General features: G+C 44.9%; 1 protein-coding gene across 1 annotated transcript in view; it reads left to right on the plus strand.

Annotated features, from left to right (window-relative positions):
- Positions 1-23,100, plus strand: part of RPS6KB2 (ribosomal protein S6 kinase B2) — a 236,027-nt gene that overhangs the window by 27,264 nt on the left and 185,663 nt on the right. The window lies entirely within an intron of this gene.

Below are 23,100 nucleotides of genomic sequence, written 5' to 3' on the forward strand. Positions count from 1 at the left end.
GACAGGGCCATCGTCACTGGTCCCATGAAGGGTTTCTCTCCCCATGAGATCCACCCGCCGAGTACCACCCCCAGGAGGATTTTCTATTGGATTGCTCTGCTAACCATATTTCCTCAAATGCAGGGTATCTTATCCAGGTTGCTCCCTCCTTCTTCCTGCAAATAAATTAAAATAAAGTATGCCGATTGTACCCTTGTATAAACATGCTATGATGACTCGACTTCAATGAAAAATACCACCCAGATCAAGATTGGCATACTAATTTACTCTAGTGGGTCCATATGTGAATTGCTAAGGCACGTGAGGCTTCTCTTGGCGCTGCACCCATTTCTGAATGAACACCAGAGCTTTTTCCGTAGCTCTGTAATATATGAATTCACGAGAGGCCACTTTTCACACAGTAGCGTCCCTGGTTGACTTGAACTTGCTAATTATCAATTATATTATGACACGGAAGGAAACGCTGTTCATATTGTTCCTCTCCCAATTCCCTTTCCTATTACGGAAGAGTGCAGTGGTTGGCGCTGCATAGAATTGAGTTATACTGCAAGTCACTGAAAAGTGTGATGTAAAGCAAAAAGGCTGAACGTTCATTTTCTTTCCCTGCCGCGCCCCTCCCCTTCAATTATTTTTGTTGTTGCAAGAGTCTTGATTTCTGTGACATTTGTAATGTTCTGTATGTGGTACGTCATGATAAAATGTGCCCCCCCCCAAAATACCCCCCGCACCCTATTTTGAACTTGCTCACTTTGATCACAAAGTTGTTAATCTGCTTTTATTCTTTGCCAAATCGCCACTGCAGAGGGGTGTGCCGGTTTGTCCGTAAGTTTTGGAGTATTGTGCTGCCGTCCCGGGCATCCAGATCTCAGTTTGCTGGAGGAAAAGAGTTGGTAGGGGAGAATAAGAGGATGGAAAAAGTGAGAAATAGATGTTACAAACAAGGTAGAGCGGTGCAGAAGGAGAATGTTTTCTGATAGCCCTAGTGCATGTAAATCTAACCAGGTGGATTATAGTTTTGCACTGAGTTATTTATTTTTTGTAAATTTTTTTTTGTAATTTTTTTTTTTTTTGGTTCGAAAAGTATTACGGTTCCATGTGATAATGTTGCCTGGAAAAAATTGCTAGGTAGGTGACTTTTTTTTTTTTTTCTGACCCCTAAAATACTTTCCCCAAATTTTCTAGGAGAGATAGAATTTGATATTATAAACTCCAGTCCTAGAATATTTGGGGCAAATGTTGGATTTTACTGAGGGTGCTTTTTTTGGGAAATGTCACCCCCCCCAGTAGCCCTTTTCCAGGCAACTTTATCAAAGGACAGCCAAATTTCAACCTTAAAAATATAAATTCACGAAAACTAATCGTATTACAAAAATCAAAACATTGAATAATATAGACAAGAGAGAGAAGACAAAGGAACAGACTGTATGTAGTATCCCAATACAAGCCTAAGCAGAAATATCTTCCTAATGTACAAAACACAAAAAGAACAATAAATACTACACGTAAAATACAACTAACTATATGGCGATCCTTATAAAAACAAAAACTGTAAGTTTAAACTTAAAGGAGGCCGTTTTGGAAGATTGGGATTGATGTTCTGTGTAATGTTGGCTGCATGAGAGGTTCCAACATGCTCTTGCAGTCCTGAAAACGTGTTGGTGTAGTTGCCTCCAGCAGATCTAGACGTTAGACCACAGGTCAACATTCCAGAATGTTATTTCTGGGACTGTCGAGCCTGGGCCGAGTCCAAGAGTAGACCGTGTATAAAGGTGAACGTTGTTGGTAACAAAAGGGAAGTGGGTGGAGGCGGTGAAACTAATTGCGAAAATGAGCATGATTCGTAACCTGCTACATTAAATTCCATTCCTGTGAAATCGAGAGAAGCCTTATATCATGAACTGAATGTGTGGTCGATAGACAGCCTTCAAGTTCTATTCCAGTAAGAGGTTCAGGAGGTAATCTCGCACCTGAAGGAATCCTCTTAAATTCAGACAACGTGGGTCCCTACTTGCTGACCTTATTGATTTTATGGGTCATACTTTAGGGGGTAACCTTGGAATTAGATGGTGCATACTGTTTTCATGGTGCTGTGGTTTCATCCTAAACGTGTGGTACAGGCTTTTATGAACACAAAAGTTTCCTGTCTTCCTTGGAATGATTCCTGAGATGGGTGCGTCAGTGCACACTAGTTGCACCTTACCTCCCAGGTAGTGGAAGGCACAAACTAAATGTCCACCCTAAAGGCTCAATTTACCCTCCCCAACGCAGTCGCAGACTTTTAATATGTGGCAAAAGGGAATGAATCCAAACGAATGGGCTTTGGACATCAGCTAGGACGGGCACTGCACCATGGAAGACCCGCGATATCTAGTGATTTAAGGGTGCAGCATAGTGGATAAAGACCGGGTGGCTCCCGAGCCATGAACCGTTACTTAAAGCCAATACAAAATGAAATGGAGCCCAGGCTACCAGTTGGTTGCAACAACAGAGAGAGACATGATCACCGGTCCATTCTGACATCAAATCGAGTTCTGAATGCTGCTGTACAGGCCGTGGTGCAGTAGTGCTTTTCCTATTGAGGCCAATGAGGGCTGACCTTGGGGGCTGAAGCTAACCTGAATGATTGAAAAATGACAGCCACGCCATCACCTTCTGTTATGTTTATCAGCGAATGCCAACCAGGAAACCGATCGGTTCCATGAATATGTGACCCGCTTGCAACAAGAGTCCCAACTGACGTCCAGCCTGGAATCCGGGTAAATAAGACCTGCTTTATGCAGTCTTGGATTGCCAACGGCTCCTGAGTGTGGCCGCAGCAGCTAACTGAACTCTCCGCCAAAGCCTTGCCCCATGAATAGGGGATGTTTGTGACATTCTAGTTATGTTTTGTGTGAAGACATGTCAGAAATCCACTATAAGATGTTATTGCTGACTTCAGTAATGGACTGTAAGTGTGTGGGGCGGTAATCGTACTCATGGTGTTTGATAAACAGAGTACCTCCGATTGGACCTAGCTTGTAAACTCCGTTCTGCGAGCGCATGCGAGTTCTCCAATTCATGCATTCGCCAAAATAAACGAGCTTTGATTTGCGAGAGCTAGTTTCCAGGCCAGTGCCTTTTCTAGAATGTGAGAGCAAATTGACTCTGAGTGAGCGAATTGGTGCATTTCATTGAAGGCAAGTGTTCCCTACTGCTCGCGACCTAGGGCTTAGATTAGACTAGCTTTCCCCTGGTGTGCGTGTTGGTGTTTTTGTGTGCGAGAAGCTTCTGCCCATCAGCGTGTAGGACAGGATCTATCTGGCTCAGGGGCCTCTTGGCACCCTGCACATGTGCCATTAGCATCTGGGGTCTGGTGTGCATTATCCCACACGCACTCGCTTCCTTGCCACAGTCCGGACAAGTGAAGAAGTCCCCTGCCCAACAGTCTTCCCCCAACCTGTTCTTTAATCGCTCCACCCTGACTCTTCCACATCTAAGAGCGGGGTGGACAGTTTACACACCCACAAAAATCAGGGTGATCAAGCACCAAAGGTATGGCGAGGCGGCTTTCTGAACTGTGATGAGAAAGCGAGTGAATGAAGATGATCAGTAAGTAAACGGAGCATTATCCCCTTCCTCATCCCAGTCCAAGCAAGTGAAGTGTACCAAAAACAGAACAATCGGCATTTACATTCCCCGAAAAAGAGAACCGCGCTAAATCTGCTGCGACATCCAGTAAATAAAAGATGCAAGGTCTTCAAAATCTCAGAGCAGATGAATGATGGACTTTCTGCAACTAAAATGAAACTTTAGTTGTCCTGGGTGTCTGAGATCCAATACCTTGTAATTCGGCGCTGGACAGTCGTTCCTCGATATCCAATGAGTATCAATTACCTCACATGATATGTGTTTGCAACACTTGTTGGTTTATTTATCCTCCAGTAATTTAAACATGGACTGTCACCCCTGTATACTTCTATTCCATGAGTTCTGATACGTGTTTCAACCTATGAGGTTTTTCTCAAGGCAATTGTAGTGTCGCTCACTGAAGCAGATCACTGCAAGACCTAGAGACTACAAGGACCCTCACCCGAGGGAAGAGGTACCACCCTCTACCATTGCTGACTAAGGAGATAATTTTCCAACAATCCGGAAACACACTAACCCTACAAATTGCCTTGAGAAAAACCTCATAGGTTGAAACATGTGTCGGCACTCATGGAATAGAAGTATACAACATACTGTGTACCACATGTAAAGATAAAGCAAAGAATATGTTTGTCAAAGGGTCACAGTCCATGTTTAAATTACTGAAGTATCAATAAACCAACAAGTGTTGCAAACACATATTGTGTGTAGGGGTGTCACGGTATTCGTTTTGTGACGGTACGATAACCTTCTTGCCAAATGACGGTATATCATGGTTATCGCGGTATAGCAGGTGGAGTTAACTAATCTTAACAAATATTTTCTAAAAGGTCATAAATTGACAAATGTATCATCACAAACAAAACCAGGCACCCAGGGCCAGAAATGAGCTTTTCAACATACTTTCCACTGAAATGCCTTGCTTCCACCAAACGCAAACACACGTGTGGAGAGGAGGGGGTGGGGTGGGGTGGAGGCCTGCTGCAACTGGCAAAGCAAACTGAATAGCTTTTCGTAAGTGGTCATTTAGGCTTTTTGCTTCCCCACTGGCTACTGGTGAAGATGAACATGTTGCCATCTTGATAACCTGCATGCCACAGATCAATGGAGGCTGATGGTAGTATACGCTTGTGCACATATATACACACACACATTTTTTTTCATGGTGTATGAACCTGGCGCCATAGGCGCCAGGACTGGCACCATGAGGGCTTTTGAAGAGGATGCCAGGCTCTAGAGGCCCGAGTCATGACTCCACCTGGCCAATGGGTTTGCCAGAGGGGGTTTTGGGCAAGGGCCATGACAGCACTCCCCCCTAAGGCCCCTCCCATGGTGTTCCTTCTGTCTGGCCCAAGTTTGGTTGGGAAGTTCTGATGGAATGTCCTGATGACAGACAGACAGACAGACACACACACACACACACACACACACACACACACACACACACACACACACACTCACTCTTTATTTTACGGCCTTTAGTTTACTTGCGGGACAAAAGGTGTTCAGTAATCACTGACATGTTACCCTTTGGTATGGCAGCAGGGAATACCCACAGAGATGAGTGAATTTCGCAGTGTGACTTATTATATGTAAATTCAATGATAGAACCAGGGAAATCCCCCATCGCCATATGTTTAGAGAACATTATCCATTATAAATATATAAACCCCAAAGCCGCCCCCCCAAAGTAAACCCTTTTCCTTCTTGGCACTGTATCTATTCTTCCTATTGCTAACATATTGATTTTGTGTAATGCACGTGTTGTTTATGGAATGGCATTAAAAACTGCTCCAATTGAAACTACTTGGCAGAGGCACATCCAACAGTGCAAAACCAAGACTGCGCAGCAATTGCTTACTGCAGCCTTTCCAAATCAGATTGAAAAGCACACTTAACGGTATGAACGGTATAACGGTATAAACAATGTGACGGTTATTATTGTTCAATGAAGTGGTTCACGGTATCTTTAACGGTATACCTTTATACCGTTACATCCCTAATTGCGTGTGGAAATTGATACTCATTGGATACCGAGGAACCACTGTCCAGCGCCTGATTGCAAGGTATTGGATCTCAGACACCCAGAACAACTTTTGCAAACACTGGGACCTTAGGAGTTTTGTCCCCCTGAGATCCACTTGACGGGCGGCAGGCAACACAGAGAAGGAAGCAACACACAAACTAGCGCAAGACCCACAGTCCCAATAAGCACTCTAATGACGTTAACTAAAATGAAACTTTAGGTTCAACTCTTTTCCCCAAAAATATTTTCTTCACCAATGGCACTCATTTCGCCTTAATACATTTTTGAATGATGTTTCTTAGAATGAATGGAGAGCACATTACCAGTTAACCAGATACCAAGCAAGTAATTGCATGAAGATAGTGTTTATCTCTCCTCTCCACCATAACGCATGCCCTGCCGCCTTAATTTAGCAACACAAATAATAAATACAAAAAAAATAGAGGATGATGAATGTGGGTTGGGCATTGGTTCAGGCATCCATTAGTCTCAAATCCCTTGGGCAATTGTAGAAGTGCCTGTTGGTAATTTTGACATGCTGCAAGAAGTTCCACCATTTTGTGCAGGTCCATGTAGATACAAAGTTGCCTTGAATTTGAGGTTCACCCAGCAGAGGATTATGCATGGTACTTATTGGATGCCTTTGAAGATGAAGCGTTGTAGGCTAGTATAAGATGATACGTGTTGGAACTGTAAGATGGATGTTAGCAATGGTTTCCATATGTTCCGGTCCTCTGTGAACATTGTTAGCTTTTGGGATGAAGTCCTGCGACGTATGGAGTTTATCTTAGATCTACCGCATCCTGGTACTCCTTTTATTATGTGTAATAGGCTTGTTTCCAGCTGGCATTCAGCTATCCGTCGGTCAGCTATTTTGGTCTTACAGGGCATTTTTGGTGGCCAAGAAACAGATCCTGAAATATTGGAAGAGTAACACTAAGCCATTGATGGATGGCTGAATGACTTAGTAATTCTTTCAAGTAGAGAGAAGGTGACTTATCGTAGGATTTAAAAAACAGACACATCTTGTGCTATGTGGAATGTCTTTAATGAACTGTATGTATGAATTCTCCTTTTTTCCATTTTTTGTTTTTGTCTTATTTTCTTTCCTTTTCTCTCCCTTCCTATTTTCTTTCTTTCTTTCTCTCTCCCTGTCTATTCTTTTTTTCCCCTTGTCTTTAATGCTATTTCAATTTCTTTTAGCAACTGTATAAGATATGTAGATATGTTGTGTATATGATGTTTATTGTTTAAATTGTGACTATTTTTGCCTTTCGCATATTGAAAAATCTTAATAAAGAAAGTATACAAAAAAAGTTCCACCATGTGGTGAATGATTGCTCTAGTGTTTTGTAAAGACAGTTGGTTTCCCTCAAATTATACTAGTCCACAATCTCTGTACCACATATTGTTATCCGGAACTCTTGAGTCCATTTTCCATGCCGCTAAGGAGTTTGGTTATAAAACCCGTGCAGTCCATGGAGTACGGTATTGGCTGGGAACCCTAAAGACAAATCGTCTGCACTTTTAGAACATTTTCGGCCTGTGCCTGTTAACTAACTTCACCAGTGACATTGGTCCAGAACTGCTACGTTTCAGACAATACCACCAGATATGTATTGTTTGTTTTTGTTTTATTTATTTCTATAGCGCACCTTAACCCGGAGGCATCTGGGCGCATTCGACAATTGCAGGGGTTACAGACATACAGGTGATTTACAGAAGTAAAAAATATATAATTACAGAATTACAGGCATAAGCAATGCTAACGATACTAAAATATTCAAACTGTGCAGTCATAGGTTCGGATTGGAGGTTCAGAAGTGGGGTGGTAGAGAGGAATATTGAAATTAATACTACTCGGTTAGCCATTTGATGGAGTTGCTTTTGAAGTTAGTAAATGACTTAGATGTTATTAAGGATAGAGGGAGCGAGTTCCATAGCTGAGCAGCCATGACTGGGGAACTTATCCCACCAGATTTATGTAATTTATATCTGGGGACTATCAAGCTGAGTGTATTAGTTGACCTAGTGACTTGGGTAGATGAATTTTTCTGTTAAGTACTGGGGGGCTGCATGATTCAGTGCTTTAAAGGCGAGAGACATAGTTTTGAGTTGAATCATGTCCTTGATTGACAGCCATTTATATTGTCTACTTGTTTCAGGTAAAGGGCTCTTCTTGAGCTGCTCAGAGCTGATGTAAGAGTGTTATTTTGCATGGTTTGTAGTTTATTAAGCACATATTTGCTGGCTCCCAAATAAAGCCCATTGCAGTAATTCAGCTTGGACAGTATTAATGCTCTGGCAAGAGTAATGCAACTTCCCTTAGAGAGCAGGGGTTTGCATGCCCTGATTAGTTTCCCGGTATATGCCGTGGCTCAGGCAGTAGCGTTCACCTGTTTATGTAGATTTAAGGTGGTGTCGAGATGAAAACCTAGAGTTTGTACATCTTTGGCCACTCGGATCTTGTTTCCATCAATGGTAAGGGAGGTGTAATCTGAGTTAGGTTAGCTGTGAAACCTACAATCAGCAATTCCGTTTTGTCATCATTCAGACAGAGGCCATGTGGCCATCCATGCCTGAATGATATGAAGATGATGTAGCATTAGTGAGTAACATTTATCTTAAGTACCCGATAACAGAAGGAGGATCTGGGTGTCATCTGCGTAGTTGGTATAGGTGACACCCAGACAGTCCAGTTTATCAAACAAGGGCTTATGAAGATGTTGTATAAAGTAGGTGAAACGCAGGAGCTGTGGGGGACTCCACATGTCATGGGAATAGGGTTGGCTGCTGCTGGGGGGGAGAAGACTCTCATAGTCCTGTTATTTAGAAAAGATTGTATCCAAGTAATGGGATTCTGGGAGAAATGGGCTGCAGAAGCGAGGTGGTTGCATAAAATCCTATGGTCGACCAAATCGAACGCCGCCGATGGGTCCAATAATAATAGTAGGGCCATTTTACCATTGTCCTTTAGTTCATCAATCTGAGCTTTTAGGTCAATGAGGGCCATTTCGGTCCCATGTTGAGGTCTAAATCCTGATTGCAGAGTCCCTAGGAGGTGGTATCGCTAGATATTCTTGGATCTGTAGATAAGCTACTCTGTTCAGAATCTTTAATAAGAAAGGGACTGTCGTAATTGGCCTATAATTTGTAGGGATGGTCAGGTCCAGAGATTGTTTTTTAAGTAGAGGTAGAACCCAGGATTCCTTTAGGTTACTAGGTACTATACCCGATGTAAATGAGTCGTTGATTAGTTTGGATATGAAAGGTGCTGGATCTCTAGCAGCATCTTTAATTATTTGTGCCGGGCAGCTATCGCCTTGGCATCGTGTATGAAGGTAACCTACTTCGTGAACATCTCTCCAACAATGGTTTTATTTTATTGTCAGAAGTGAAGTGTTAAGATTATTTGGCACCAAATACCATTTGTTTACCACCTTGTTAACCAATCCTCTATGCTGGGAACATCTAGAAGTCCGACATGCCCTATGCTAGATTCCGTTTTCTTATCGAGTGTCATGTGCCATGCCATTGCATGTTTTGGAGTCCCTCTTGCCAGTGGTTATAATGAAAGCCTGTATGATATGGAGACAAAGCCCACTGTGCCTTGAGTTGAATTCCCCCCCCCCGTAGCTAAAACTGGGTCAACTTGTGGGTCACACCTTTCCTCGCTTCTTTATCCATCCCCCAATGTCTGATCTGTATATCTTGTTTTCAGGTTGCAATGCTGCATGACCTGTCTATTTGCTGCCCCCCTCCTTTATCGTTCATACAAAGGATTTTTGTGAACATTCTTATGAAGGAGGTCGACCTCTTGTTCCAAAAAATCTTTGTGGTTTGAAACCATACGCCCACGTTTACCCCTGTATTTCCATCTTCCACGCTCTTCCAATGTTTTGTAGACCCAAGATGGAGCCATTTGCTGATGGGCTACGAGATATTAGATGCTTATGTTACGGCACATCATACACAACCCTCCCCCGACGGTGCCCATTGGATTGAGGTTGGCATGGGCTGGCTATTCTAGCTGAAGATCACCAACTAATAAAGTTCAATATTTTGCATTGCAGAGATTTCAGGGCCTTATAAAGGAGAGTCTGGAGCATGCAGGGGAGAACATTCATTTGTACAGAACATTCTGACTAGATTACCATGGATCGCCACTAGCACAGACTTCTGCCTATGTGCTAGATCAGTTCCTGGAAATTTGCATCATAAATGCCCTTGTCCTACTAGGGACATCGATCCCCTAGTTTCTTGTGTTTCCCAGACACCCATTTGAACGCAATGTCAAGAGCGTTGCACTGTGTTTAGCATGTGCTCGGCTTTAAATAGCGTGGAACACAGAACCGCAAAGAATGCAATGATACTGTACAAAAACATGGATACAATTAAGATGAACTATTAGGGTACTGTTGGATGGCCATGGAGGGAGGTTTCTCCAAGGAGGTACAGACCGGGGTACCAGGCTGGTGAAGGAAAAGGAGACTCCTTCTTATTTTGTTGGTTGGTCTGCAGATGTTCCTCCGGAAGCCATAGTCGTGTGAGTACTTTACACAATCTAACTTTCCGAACTGACATGCTTGGGTCTGCCTCAGCAATTCCCTCCTTTTCTGCCATCTACTGTTAGTAAGAAAGTAAAGTGTGCTCCTTTCTAATATCACCCTCACCCCCAAGACACAAGAGTCAAGCAATTGAACAACTCCATCCGCATTTCTCACCTTTTTTCTGTGCTGGTCTTCCTTAAAGGCCCCAAAGGCGGCAAGTTGTTGATCAGCACTATCCCCATGTTGCTGCCATTTCTAGGTCTGTGGTCAGCAGTTTCGTCAGGGAACTATGAATATGATATTTCTTAATTTCTTTCCAGGGTTCCAGACTTGTAAATATAGTTCTGAATGTTGATTTTCAATACTTGTTCAAGTCTAACATAATTTCTAGCAGATTTTGGTTAGAGCTGAGGGGATTTGCAAACCCAAAGATGTTGTCTTCTACAAACGGGGAGGTCTTGTATGCTTGCCCTACATATTTTATGCGTTTCTTCAACTTATCATATTTGACCAGTATAGCTACGGGTTTGACTGCCATTGCAAGTAAGAGGGATCAATGGCCATCCCGGTCGGACTCTTCGAGGTCTGATAAAGGGAACCAAGTGGAAATAATTCACTCTTGTGCATGCTGTTGTGTTGCCACAAATTGACATAACCACCCTTATTAAGCTCTTGCATCCTTTCCATGACCTTTCTGATGTGAGAAACCTGGGGGTATTCTCACATGTAGACCACAAGAATCCTCTATTGAGGTGGCCTGGGGAGGGCCATCGCTTTTGGATCCCAACCCCGGGTGCGGGATGATCACCTGGTTTTGGGATTCCTGTGGAACAGACTTAGGAAGTCCTCAGGCGAGACGCAGTGTCCTACCAGGACAACAAGAAATTACCAGTATATACCTGAAGTCAACCAAAGAAGATGGAAAGGAAAGTATAAGAACGATACTGGTTTATCCTCCCATCCCTCAGTTTTCATGAGTTGTTGTGGAGACCCACCTTTCCATTTCCTACTACCATCGTCTAGGGATAAAACAGCGGAAGCAGAATTAAACCTTGTGTACAAACCTGAGAATCTCAGGTTTGTACACTAGGTCCGGTCTTTGCGTCAGGCAGCCCAGGCGGCTGCCTGATGTCAGTCAGGCTCTAGGGGGCGCTGCACCAGCAGTCCACAGTGCTAGAATACACGTGTAGCACGTTCGTTTCCTAACATTATAAAAATGAATGTGCCTGTTCATTTTTATAATGTTAGGAAACAAATGTGTTATACGTGTATTCTTCCACTGGCACTGCTGAAGGCTGTGGCCTCGGCCAGGGCAGTTTCTAGTCCATTTGGTGCCCAGGGCGAAACAGTAGGAACGCGCCCCATCCCATGCGCCACTCCCTCCGCACCACGCGCTCCACTCCCACCGCACCCCACGCACCACTCCCACCGCACCCCGCGCGCCACTCCCACTGCACCCTGCGCGCCATTCCCAAACTACACCGTAAAGGAACTCCTACCCAAAGTCAAACAGTCCGTCACACAAGGAATGAATTGCCATTTACAACGGTGGCCCACTTTTTCACTGGTGCCGAAGACAATTTTATGCCCCAGTCCCACTTAGGCTGCAGATAATGAGGACTGGGCACACCAAGAGACCATGAATATGGCATAGGATTCATTATATACAACCAACAAAGAACACAAGATGCTGAAGGGGGTTTGGAGGCAACCTAAGCCAAAAGGGTAATGACGAGGAGACCCCTGAACCCAATAAACAATCACTTTAACATTCTTTGAATGGGAATCAAGTGTATGCTTTGATACAGTAAAGTCTTGACTGTTGTAAGGATACATGGACCAGGATTATTTATTTATTCATGCAGTGTTTGTCGGGTACATGCATATTTATTTATTTATGCAATGTGTGTCGGATACAGGTATCCGACAAACATTGCATAAATAAATAAACCGGTTCGTGGCTTAAAGAATATTTACTCAGCAACACTGGTCAAAACTATTATCCGCATAGTGAAGTAACTAATCACCAGTGCCATGGAAGTGGTTTAAAGTGTAATTGATATATAGTTTGGAAAAGAAGCGGCATGAAAGAAATAGCGCTGCTTTAAACTATTATTTTGGCCATTTTCTGGGCTTGCAGGGACGGACCATGGGCCCTAACGGGTCTCCGTTTGTACCGTGTCGGGGCCTACAGTGCATCCCTGCAAGGCACGCCCACTCCCCACAGCCCACTGCACCTCCCCTCCCACATCAATGCCAGCACAAACCCATTTAGTGACTAATGGGCCACCATTAGCAGTTTCCTGCCGGCATTGTGAAGAAAGGGGCTGGTCTTAGCTGCAGGGGGACCTAAAGTGTTTTTATTGGTGTGCTTATGCCCCCCACCCTAAGTGGCGCGAAAGTGGTCAGAGAGAGCCTCTGACTTCTGTAATGTCACGTAGTACTTTTGTACTACGCGACATTAGTCGGAAGGAGCAGCGCCAGCACCTGACATGCAGAACTTTCCCCACATCAATGCGCCGCCCCACAAACTGGGGCATTCCATCCCCTCCAGAGGCTCCAGGGACCGGGGCAATTGCGCCCCCGGGGCTATTGCGCCCTGGGCAGTTGCCTGCCTCGCCCGGGCCAAGAAACTGGCCTGGGCTCGGCCCTCAGGCAGGGCAGGGCAATTGGCAAATACATTGGCAACATTTGTTGCTTTATTACCTTCCCCCCGGCCCTGGGTGGCGCTGGCACCAGCCAGGCCCATGGGCGCACGTGCGGTGTGCCCTCCTTCAGGCTATGGGTGCGCGCTGACACTGAAGTGTGGATTGATTGGTGCTGGCTAGTGTTGTCGGCCCCGGCCATTACAGAAAAGAGGAGCGATTGGGTCACTAAATCCTGAAGTTGTTCACATCACAAGCACACACTGCCAAGCAGCAGCAGAATCAGCAAATACAAACAGTTGCTGCATCCTGCCCTCGCTGATTGCCGTTGTTTCAGGACACCTGGCAGTAACTACAGCCTGCCGAGGCAAGCGCACTTCTTTCCTCCTGCTCCCGTCCTCACAGGTGAGGCCTATTGCTGCATAGGCGATTTATTTATTTTTAAAATGGTATTGCGGAGATGACTGGGCCATCCAAGAACAGCCTCTGGAGGCCACAAAGCTAGACACTTTTGTCAAGGCTCAAGTAGTCATGAAAAAGGAAGCGAGCACTGGTGGTGGACTCTCCTCAGGAGATCAAAAGGCCGGTTCTCGGAAGACCTGGGCAGAGTGTCACCGTTAGCAGATCTTAGACAGTTGCAAGTTCCAGCGGGATTGGATTGGTCCGTCCATTGGCCATTCGACCCGCGGCACGCCAAAATCACTTCGAGGGGGAGGCCCTGGGGCCACTACCAAGCGTGGGCCGGTTTGGAGGTTACTACGCCCCCCATAGTTCCCGCTCCCTAGCATATTGTTCGGCGTTCCCTCTTTCCTGGGCATGCACTGCTGACTTTATTTTAGTGCAAGAGTTTCATACATTTCACTGTTCGCTCAGTCTTGTCTTCTACTCTTCTTTGTCGTTGTAATTCTTTTGTTTGGAATAGCAATCACGCTAGTCTAACAAGATAAACAAACACCTACACAAACGCGCCTTATGGATGCAGGCGCTGGACCAAAAACTGAGCGAAGTCTGCACAGCAGCTGTCTTGGGAAAGTGACTCAGCGACTACAGTAGAAACCGTCTCCGTGGACGGTTGGCCAATCTTCCATATAATGCAAATACCCAGACTTGCAGGATGCATGCTTCACTTTCTTTGTTCCATTTGGGGTGACATTCTGTAGCATCAATTCATAGCCTTTAAAATACCCCGCACGGTGCAGCTTCCGATCTCCTTTAACACAAACGCTGGGAAATGGCCATGACTAGCTAACGCAAGGTCACTAAAGAATGGTTCAAGTGTTGGGGAATTATCTGCTCACACTTTGTCGTGTGACCAACCAGTGCGCGAAAGGTGTTTCAGAGCGTGGGGCTCTTGATGCCACCCATTTCTGCATTTGATACACCAGCAGCTAAACACACCCTGGGGAGGCCGCTTCTTCTGCATAGTCCATTTCTCTCCCAAGCTCGGGACAATGTTCTTTACCATAATGGAGAATGTGAAAAACCGCAGGGCTGCAAGGCTGGGGGGTGAGGGTGGAGGGCAAAGCGCACTACGCTTGGCATGCACTAGAGATGCTTCCCCTGACACCCGCAGTACTCCAAGTCCCTTGAAATGAAATTCGTCTATACACTGCACAACGTGCAAGGGCCGCTGTTATTCAAGCAGCACGCGACTAGTAATTTGCAAAAAGTAAACTTAATGAGTCCCAAGAAAAGGTTGCCTTCCACCCTTTAAGAATTTGATTGTTTTTGTTTTTATGTTGGGATGGTAGACATTGTTTTTCTTTGCGATCTTAATTTCATGGTGCTGTCGGGAGCCAAAATGAGTGATCACGAAGGAAATATTTAAGAATTTTGAGAGTTCACGAGCATGAGCGAAACAAACCCCAATACTTGAACTGCCATTTCTCTGCCACGGTAATGCACTGCAGTGTGTTTCAATGTAAAGTCCATATTGTAATGTCATAATTTAAGAACGCCACCTCTCTAACATTAACATTGGGAACTATGTTTATTGTACATGCATGTCAACTCTCTGCATATGTTTAAAGCAGACTTTACCACTCACATGGAGTAGTGATATTTTTTACGTGTGTGCTTCCTAAATATATTTAACTTCCCATGAAATATTTGATGCAATACATATTGCATAAATGCATGTATTTTAATGCTGAGATAGACAGGCTTGCACAGCTATCGGTGGGTATGTAGCTGGTGCTTGTTCTTGGAGGTTCGAGTAGCTCAAGACCAGTTCATCACCTTTTAAGAGTGGCTAAATGTTTGAGTGTAGATCTGAAATTGTCGATTCTCTAACCTGAGTCACAGCAGCAAACTGGTCATTGTTACTAGAAATGAAGAGCAAAAGCAGACTAACATAACCAGGCCTGTTCAGGTTTGACTCTCTTATTGCTGTTTTCTGAGGTTCATGAAATTCAGCAGATGCCAGCATTGACAATTTTGTTAACTCATAGTCCCCACTCCCGCTGCACAGCCCATGACACATGCATGAGATCACAGGTCAGGGGAGGGGGGCACCAACGATGCTTCTTGCCTGGGGTACAATCTGTTGTAAGACCGGCCCTGCCTGAGATACTGTATTCCCCCTCACCCCCCAATTCCAACTCGCCCTACTCTCCCTCAACATTTATGGGATACTGTCACCCTTGTCCCATTTCCCCATCCCCTTTTCCAGCCCTTACTAAGACTGGAAAGAAGCATCCGCAAGTAACACAGATCCCCTATGATTACTATTCATATAGTACTGAGAGGAGGAAGATGACTAGAGAGGCACACAGCAATGCACTAAAGGCATGTTCCTTTAATGAGGTCAGACAGGGTCAGGCATTTGAATCCAACTATGCACACCTGCACCCTATTGAATCACGACCAAAGTAGAAGAGCGAGGTGTGGTAGCAGAACACCAGGAAGCTGTATCCCGGTGGAGAATGGGATGCTGGGACGCTGACCTGTTGCAGAGTGAAGCATTAGGAAAGAGGGTGACAAGGTAGCCGTGTCTCTAAGGGGCCAGGATCTTGAGAGGGTCCCTGAAGGGTGTGCTGAACCCTGTTAATGCCATTAAGAATGCTTGTTCCCCTGGGCGTGCTGAATAAGTCCAGGAGTATCTGAGGGGCAGCTGATGAGACCCAGACCTCAGCCGCCTTAAGAAAAGAACACTGTCAAAAGCATTGCAGAGACCAATGAGTTTCTGAAGTTTCAGAAACCAGGACAGCTCCTTTGATGAAACCAAGGCTGATACTTTGTTATGGAATGGTCGCTTATCTCTGCGAGCAAGGAGAACATTTCCGGAAGTTTCCGTGTACATAGAGCCTTTCTTATTGAATTTGATTTCGTTTCTTGTGCCTCTAATTAGTGAAGAGGACGTTATCGAAAGTCTCTGGAAAGCTGAACAGTTCGTTTACTATTGTTGGGAAAGAAATCCCGATCGTGCTTGGATACACAATGACGATCCATTGTTAAACATCACTTCTGATTGATGTAGAGGTGCGAGTGAACGGTTATTGAAAAAACCTAAACCATAAAGTGAACACTACTGTTTATAAAACGAGAGATTGCTAAATAGAAGGAGAGCCTAATGGAATGGTGCATTGTGGAAGGTGTAGTCCAGAAAGGCAATGTGAACCCAGAGTCCAAGGGAATTGAATGAAACAAGTATAAACGTGGAAAGGGGGGAAATTGTTAAAGCGATGCTGGGACATTTATTGAAGGCTGATCAATTGGAAATATTGAACTGAATACAAGGAAACCCTGTGATGTTTAAGGGAAAACTGTAAGATTCTGAATGCTCTGAAAACCCCTATGAGTATCAAAGAAGGGATACAGGACAGCAGGGAAAAAGGGAGCTGTGCGCGCAAAGGGGAGTGGCGCGAGAAGAGGGAGCAAAATCCACAAAGTGTTGAAAGACTGAGTGAATTGAACAGAGAAGAAAACCAAAGGTGAAATATGTATTTTATAAAGTGAATGAGCTATGAGGAAGGGGCACATTAAGAGCCTAGGGCACCTGGTTGCGCAAACTGTAGTGAGTGGACCGTGCGGTTTGACAACTACGCCACGACAAGGGGGCCCATGCAAAAGACAAGTTTATCTTGGGGAATGGATCCCTGAGAAGCCCAATGAACTGGGTGAGCTTAAGAGGTTTGAGTCTGGGGAAAGCAACTCTGAGAAGCCTAACAAACTTTGTGGAGGCTCGAACTTGGGGAATGGAACCCTACCAGGCCTGGGGAACTTTGTGGACTCATTTGCTTTGAACTGGAAAGAGGAGTCGGAGACGAACTCCAGGTAACCCCAGTTTTTGCCTTTTTCCTTTTGGAACACTATTTTGTTGAATAAGATAAACCCTACACAACATTTGCTTAGATGTGAGGGAAAGCATAAGTTGCGACAGACAGACAGATTTTGTTTTGGATTTGCCGATTCCGACTGGCCTTAGTTACACTAGTTGAAGGGAACCCCAAACTAGAGAGAGGACAAGATGGGCGGTAATCCAACCCTGAAGTTATTAATAAAGGTTTTCCAAATTGGTACCATTGTGTCTGTCAACTCGTGATACCATGCCTGTTTCACACTGAGGAATGGTCACTTGTAGCTGCGAAGCGCTTCGAGTCCATTGACGGTCTCAGCTGGAGTTCGAATTTTGTAGACTACATTTATCAAATCAACTACTCGTCTTAAGTCTGCCTCCCTTTCACACAATAATTCTGGACTTCTGCGATAAAGGAGTGGGTGGATTTGAGTCTGATGGCCAGGATTTTGGCATAGTTTGGCGTCTATTTGTAGGCGGACATCAGTCTATAGGAGGAGCAGAGTGTCACCTCTACCTGCTTTAGTGATTACTGTTATGCTAGCTTCCATGCACTAACTTAGAGATGGTGGAAGAACATCTCCCGCCTGGAATCTGGAGTGTTTATTTGACTTCTAGGTTTTCCTGGTTGTGGCGGTTCTTGGCCTTCAAGCCACCACACAATGATTTCACACATCTGCTGTGTCTCTGGGTCTGATTTGTATTCTGAAGGGTACCTGGTTACTGCCTTGCTCTGCCCAGGTTGGTACAATAATATCAAAAAACGAAGAAGTGTATTATTTGGTTGTTGTTCAACTCTTGATTGTGCCCACACTCTATGGGCCCCCCACCTGTTTATGATTCCACTGAATTCTCTAAGCTTCCTTCCCAAGGAACCTATAGAGAATGAACAGACTGTACAAGTAGATGTCTCGTATTGACTACTTGATCATTCGTACTTAGGTACTGCACTTTGTATGTCCTCAAATGTGAATGTCCTATGTTTTTTGAAAAATACCAGTGTATTACTTCACCACTGCACTTCAAAATAAAACCCTTTTGTGCAGAAGAACAGTTTCATGAGAATTCTGTGACCACCCACACAAGGGGTCACCCACTCAGGGTGTAGCAGTGGTTACTCTTCAGCAGAGATTGACCTGACCTTGCTCATTCGTTTTTTGATATCTGGGTCTGATTTGGACACATCTTGGATCCTGAAGTGGTTGTTCCTGTTCATCTGTTCGTCCCCTAACAATTCCCCCCGGCCCTGTCCCAATGTCTGCAACCTGCTGTTTGATTTCGCTGGTGGTCTTGGGTAATTCAGTTACTGAAAACTGGTGCTGTGCTTTTATTTTTCTGTTTTGCCAATGTCGTCCTTGAGGAATGACCTACATTCCGCTGGGAATTGCTTTGTGAAAAGGGTGCCTGTCTAAGCTGCTTACAGCCTTGACATCAACTGGATGTGGTCCATCATTGTCGAATTCAAAAGGGTCGAATACAATACATTCGACTCAAAAGGACCGAAAAAAAAAATGATCAAATGACTTTCTTTAAATGTATTTTGGGGGGGGGGGCATTGGTATAGGTTAAATTTGTGGTTTTCGGCCAAAAAACAGGGGATTGGCTCCCCTGCACCCGGCCCCCAACAAAAGTGCATTTTATTTATTTATTTATTTTGGGGGTCCTTTTGAGGCAAAACAATTGCATTTTGACCCTTTGTATTCGATCCTTTCACCCTAAACCTTTCTGCCCATATCTTTTGGGTACCACATGTTAGGGCATTTTACTAAAGTCCACCTATGGCTAGAGAAGACTTGCTCTTAGGTGTACAGTGTTCCAATTCTTAGATTTAGCCTGCACCACCCGAAAGATTTGGTAGCTATGGCTGAGCAGTCAGGCTTAGTCTAGGAGGAAGAAGGGCTGTAGGTAAGTACACAGACCACAGGGCACACCTGTAGTCAAGAATCCACTAATACACAGTATATCTGTACAAATATGGTTATTTATTATAAATACCAAGGCAACTAACACAGTATTAGGATCGCAGGTAAGTAAACCTATTCACATTTATACAGTAAGACATTTAAGTATTACTCAAGGCAATGGTAGACTTTAGATGAATACAGGTAAATTGCCAGAGTAGTACCTCAATTCTTGTAACTAACATTGTGACCCAACACAGATACTGGTAAGTATTTTTTAGCAGCCTATACTTTAAGAAGTCCCTCCCTATCTGTGGATAAAAGTCTGAGTCAGAGGAGGCACTGAGTAACCAGGGCACCTGGAGGGCAAAACAAAGTAAGGCGGGTGCTGTCAAAGGTGTCCAAAATATCTGGTTTCTTCTGTGTTGCGGGTCTGTAAAATAATTAGCAAAAAGGTGGCTCAGGGAGGTCGGGTAGACCACCCCCTCTGAAGGATTGTAGACCAAAGGACCAGTGCCCTTCGGCCTGGGGGAATACAGTTGGTTGTCCACCCCAATGTGTCTCATAAAACTAAGGAGGAGTCTGATTCAACACCGCAAGCACCCAGGTGAGTACCTAGGAGTGGGGTAGTACCTTCTCTTGAAGAAAGAAGACTGTGCCATTGGCGGGTCACCAGGTGAGGCGACCGCAGCTCCTGTTCGGATTCTTAGTCTGGAGGCTGAAGAAAAGTAACTTTTAGCAGGAGTTCTGCTTCTTGCAATAGACACCCAGCAGACGATCTTCACAATACTGGCTAGCTGGGACTCTACACAGGCTTTGGTTCTGCGACAGTTGTTGCACAGCAGACTTTGCTTTTTCTCAGTGCCCGACTTGGAATGGGAGACGTCTCGGAGTGGGAAAGAGTCACTGGCAGTTCAACAGGATGCCCACGAAGTTCCAGCCGAAACCACACTTCAGGAGATATGCGCAGCAAATGTGTCCAGGTCCCAGGATATTGGGGCATTGCAGCCCAGGACGGTGCAGCATTTTGAGGGATGGCTCAAAATGGAGGTTGTCTCGAGACTGGTTGATCCTACCAGTCCAGTTGAGGAAGTAATCTGTTCTGAATCTTCCCTGCCGATTAGAAAAAGAGAATGCAGCTGTAGAGGTTGCTCAACGGTCCTTTGCAGTGGCTGCTGATGTCCTCCTTCCTCAGGTTCTTCATTCCATGGGCCTACTCGCCTTTGCTGCTCCAGGACCCTCGCCTTTATGCAGGAAAAATGGCTGGAACATCTAGTCATCATTCTAACAATAAATGCAAATAAGGGGGCTGGCTTGTCCAGAAAGACAGCCAGCTTCCCAGTTCCAACTGGATCCAGGCAGCCACACTGCAGGACAAAGACCAGATAGAAAACATCCACTGCCACCAGCCCCTCAGATGAACTTTGTGTCCCCTCAGTACTCCACATACGGTAGGGTGTGCTTACTCCAAAAAAGAGAGTAGGATAATAACTATTCCCCTTTCCTTGGAGATAGTAGTGATTACAAGGAAAATAAAAAGGGGCAGCTGAAAGAGCTCCCAGTAACACTGCACAGAAAGTGCTGTGTGCTGCAATAATACATTGTAGATGCCTTTTTAGAACGTGGAGGAAAGCGTTTGCTCCAAAAACGTACAACCAAAAGGGTTGAAAAAGGTTCCCAGAGATCGAGTAAAAGACTTGAGTGAGTGTGGAAAAAAGTTCCCACTCACTCGGGGTAACTGATTAAAAAAAAAAAAAGAAAAAAAAGTCCAAGAGTCCAGCAAAAAGTGCTGGGGAACTCGCAAGTGGGAAGAATATTGCACAAAAATGAAGTTCTGCCTAACTCTACAGGATTTGCAGTGTAGACTTTATAGTGGAGGTTCTTCTGTCAGACATTTCGTCAACCATGGGAGGAAGAGCACCCATACACTTATGTCAAGTGTGTGATATTCAGGAAGTCCGCAACAGGGACCCATCAGTGCACCTCAGCCCACAATGAAACGAACACCCTTCAAAGGGAATCTGGGTTTCCTGCCTAACCACGCTGGGATACATGGTACCCATCAAGGCCCAACCTCCTAGCGCAGGAGTGCGACTGTCTGCTCCCTAGCTGGTGCCCACCCAGCCCGGTCCCAGTGCTGATCCGCACTCGGTCTCTGTGGTAGGTCACAGAAGACCGCTCACCTTACATGGAAAGCTCTCCCTGCTTCAAGGGCAAAGCCCCGCTGGCAGTAGAGTAGCCACTGGCTTGCGATTTCTCGCATGGGTTCCTTCTAGGTACGAATTTGGGTGTTTTGCCACTTCAATGAGCCCTTGCCACATCTCAAAGCAGAAATATAATCCCTGGGCTTTCATGCTAATAACATTGAGGGAAATCTGCAGGGGCAATCGGAGGTCAATTCATCCATTATTTGTATTTTGACCACCTTCACAGTTATTATTTGCTAGCTCTAATTATTTTATGATGCTGCTATAGTAGGTCAGTTGTCCTGCCATTATATGGAGTTTGAGGGACTTTTTTTGTTTGTTTATTCTCAGATAATAATCTGAGGCAGTGGTTATTCCCATGGATGTTACCAAAGCGATAATTCGCCCTTTTAAAAAATACCAGGTGGGGAATGGTACTGAGCTACGGGTGGCGTTGGACGGAAGGCCGGGGCGGTGTAGAATAGCTTCCCCCTTCGGATTTAATAATACCAGTGTATTCATTTAGGAAGTACTCTTGGTGGAAATAACGTAGTTTATTTCTTGGAGGAAGCTACCTTCATGTGAAAATATCAGCATATGGAAGTGGGTTAACCCACCTGCATTGAAATACAACCGAAGTATTAGTGTGGGTGACCACCCTTCTGGCTGAATAATATGTTTTTGTGTTGGTGTGGTCTGACCGCTTGTTGCTAAATAATACCAAGATATCGAGTGATGAAAGTCCTAGTGAATTAGTAACATGGTATCAGTGGGGAGAGCGAGCGAGGGCGGTCGGAAAGGTAAATACCATTTATAAAGCTTCATCACGAGTTTGGTGGTAATCCTTAAATGTGGCGGTCCGCCCCATTTAACGGTGCGCCAAATCACGGGTTTGGCAGCATTTCCACCCAGCTCTGAGCTTGGGGTAAATGCGCCGGGAATGTGTAGATTTTCAGCGCAATTACCACGCAGTAATACCACCAATGGTAGTCGCGCTGAAAATTCCCCAACGGGCCTAATGGGGAATTACTGTTTCGCCAAACCCGTGATCCGGCACTAATGGCGCTGGGGGGGTTTGGCGGTAACGCTATTAGCTCTGGCGATATCCTGGCGCTAATACTGCCGGTATACCGCCCAACTCGTGATGAGGTCCATAGTCTAAAGATACCGGGGTATAGATGTGTCTAGGTGGGGGGGAATTGAGGGGAGAGGGACACAGTGGGCGGGGGGGTAATATCAAGGTTTAACCTTCCTAATGGAACAGTACAAGGGTATTGGCGTATGGGAAGAGGGGAGTAATGCGCCTGGTAGAAATGCCAGAACCTTAATGGAGAGCGATGGAACTCCTGGTGGTTTCTGACTGCAAATGACTCTGCCTTCAAAGTTGGTAACTTTTCATGTCCCTTTTTAGGTGTGTGTTTGGTCATGGAGAAGCACTCCAATAAACAAGGTCTTAAAGCCTTAGATGGCTACTGTTCCCTTTTTAAAATAAAGCATTTGATTTCCTGATTATTTTCTTTTTACTTTTGTCTGCCAAGAGGACATGGCTACATGAGGCTGGTGGTAGTGGAGAAAGATCTGTTGTGTTCAATTCCGCTTCCGTCCTGCACTTGTGCTTTATAGCAGGAGGCTGCTTTGCTGTTCGGTTCACCGCTCTTTTCTTCCAATGCCAATATTGACAATGTAGATGGTCCTCTCTGCCGCTTCACTGTATCCTTTCTCTGATGTCTCACATACACAGATGTATCCCATCCATAATTACTGCAGACTTGGTTGTGACAATAATGCGATGACTCAGCCATTATTTCTATGTCAATTTGAATAATGCCCTCGAGCTGCCTATGTCGTACATGCAGGTGTTTTATGGT

Source organism: Ambystoma mexicanum, chromosome 12, assembly GCF_040938575.1.
Source record: "Ambystoma mexicanum isolate Mex_15411 chromosome 12, UKY_AmexF1_1, whole genome shotgun sequence".
Classification (NCBI taxonomy): domain Eukaryota; kingdom Metazoa; phylum Chordata; class Amphibia; order Caudata; family Ambystomatidae; genus Ambystoma; species Ambystoma mexicanum.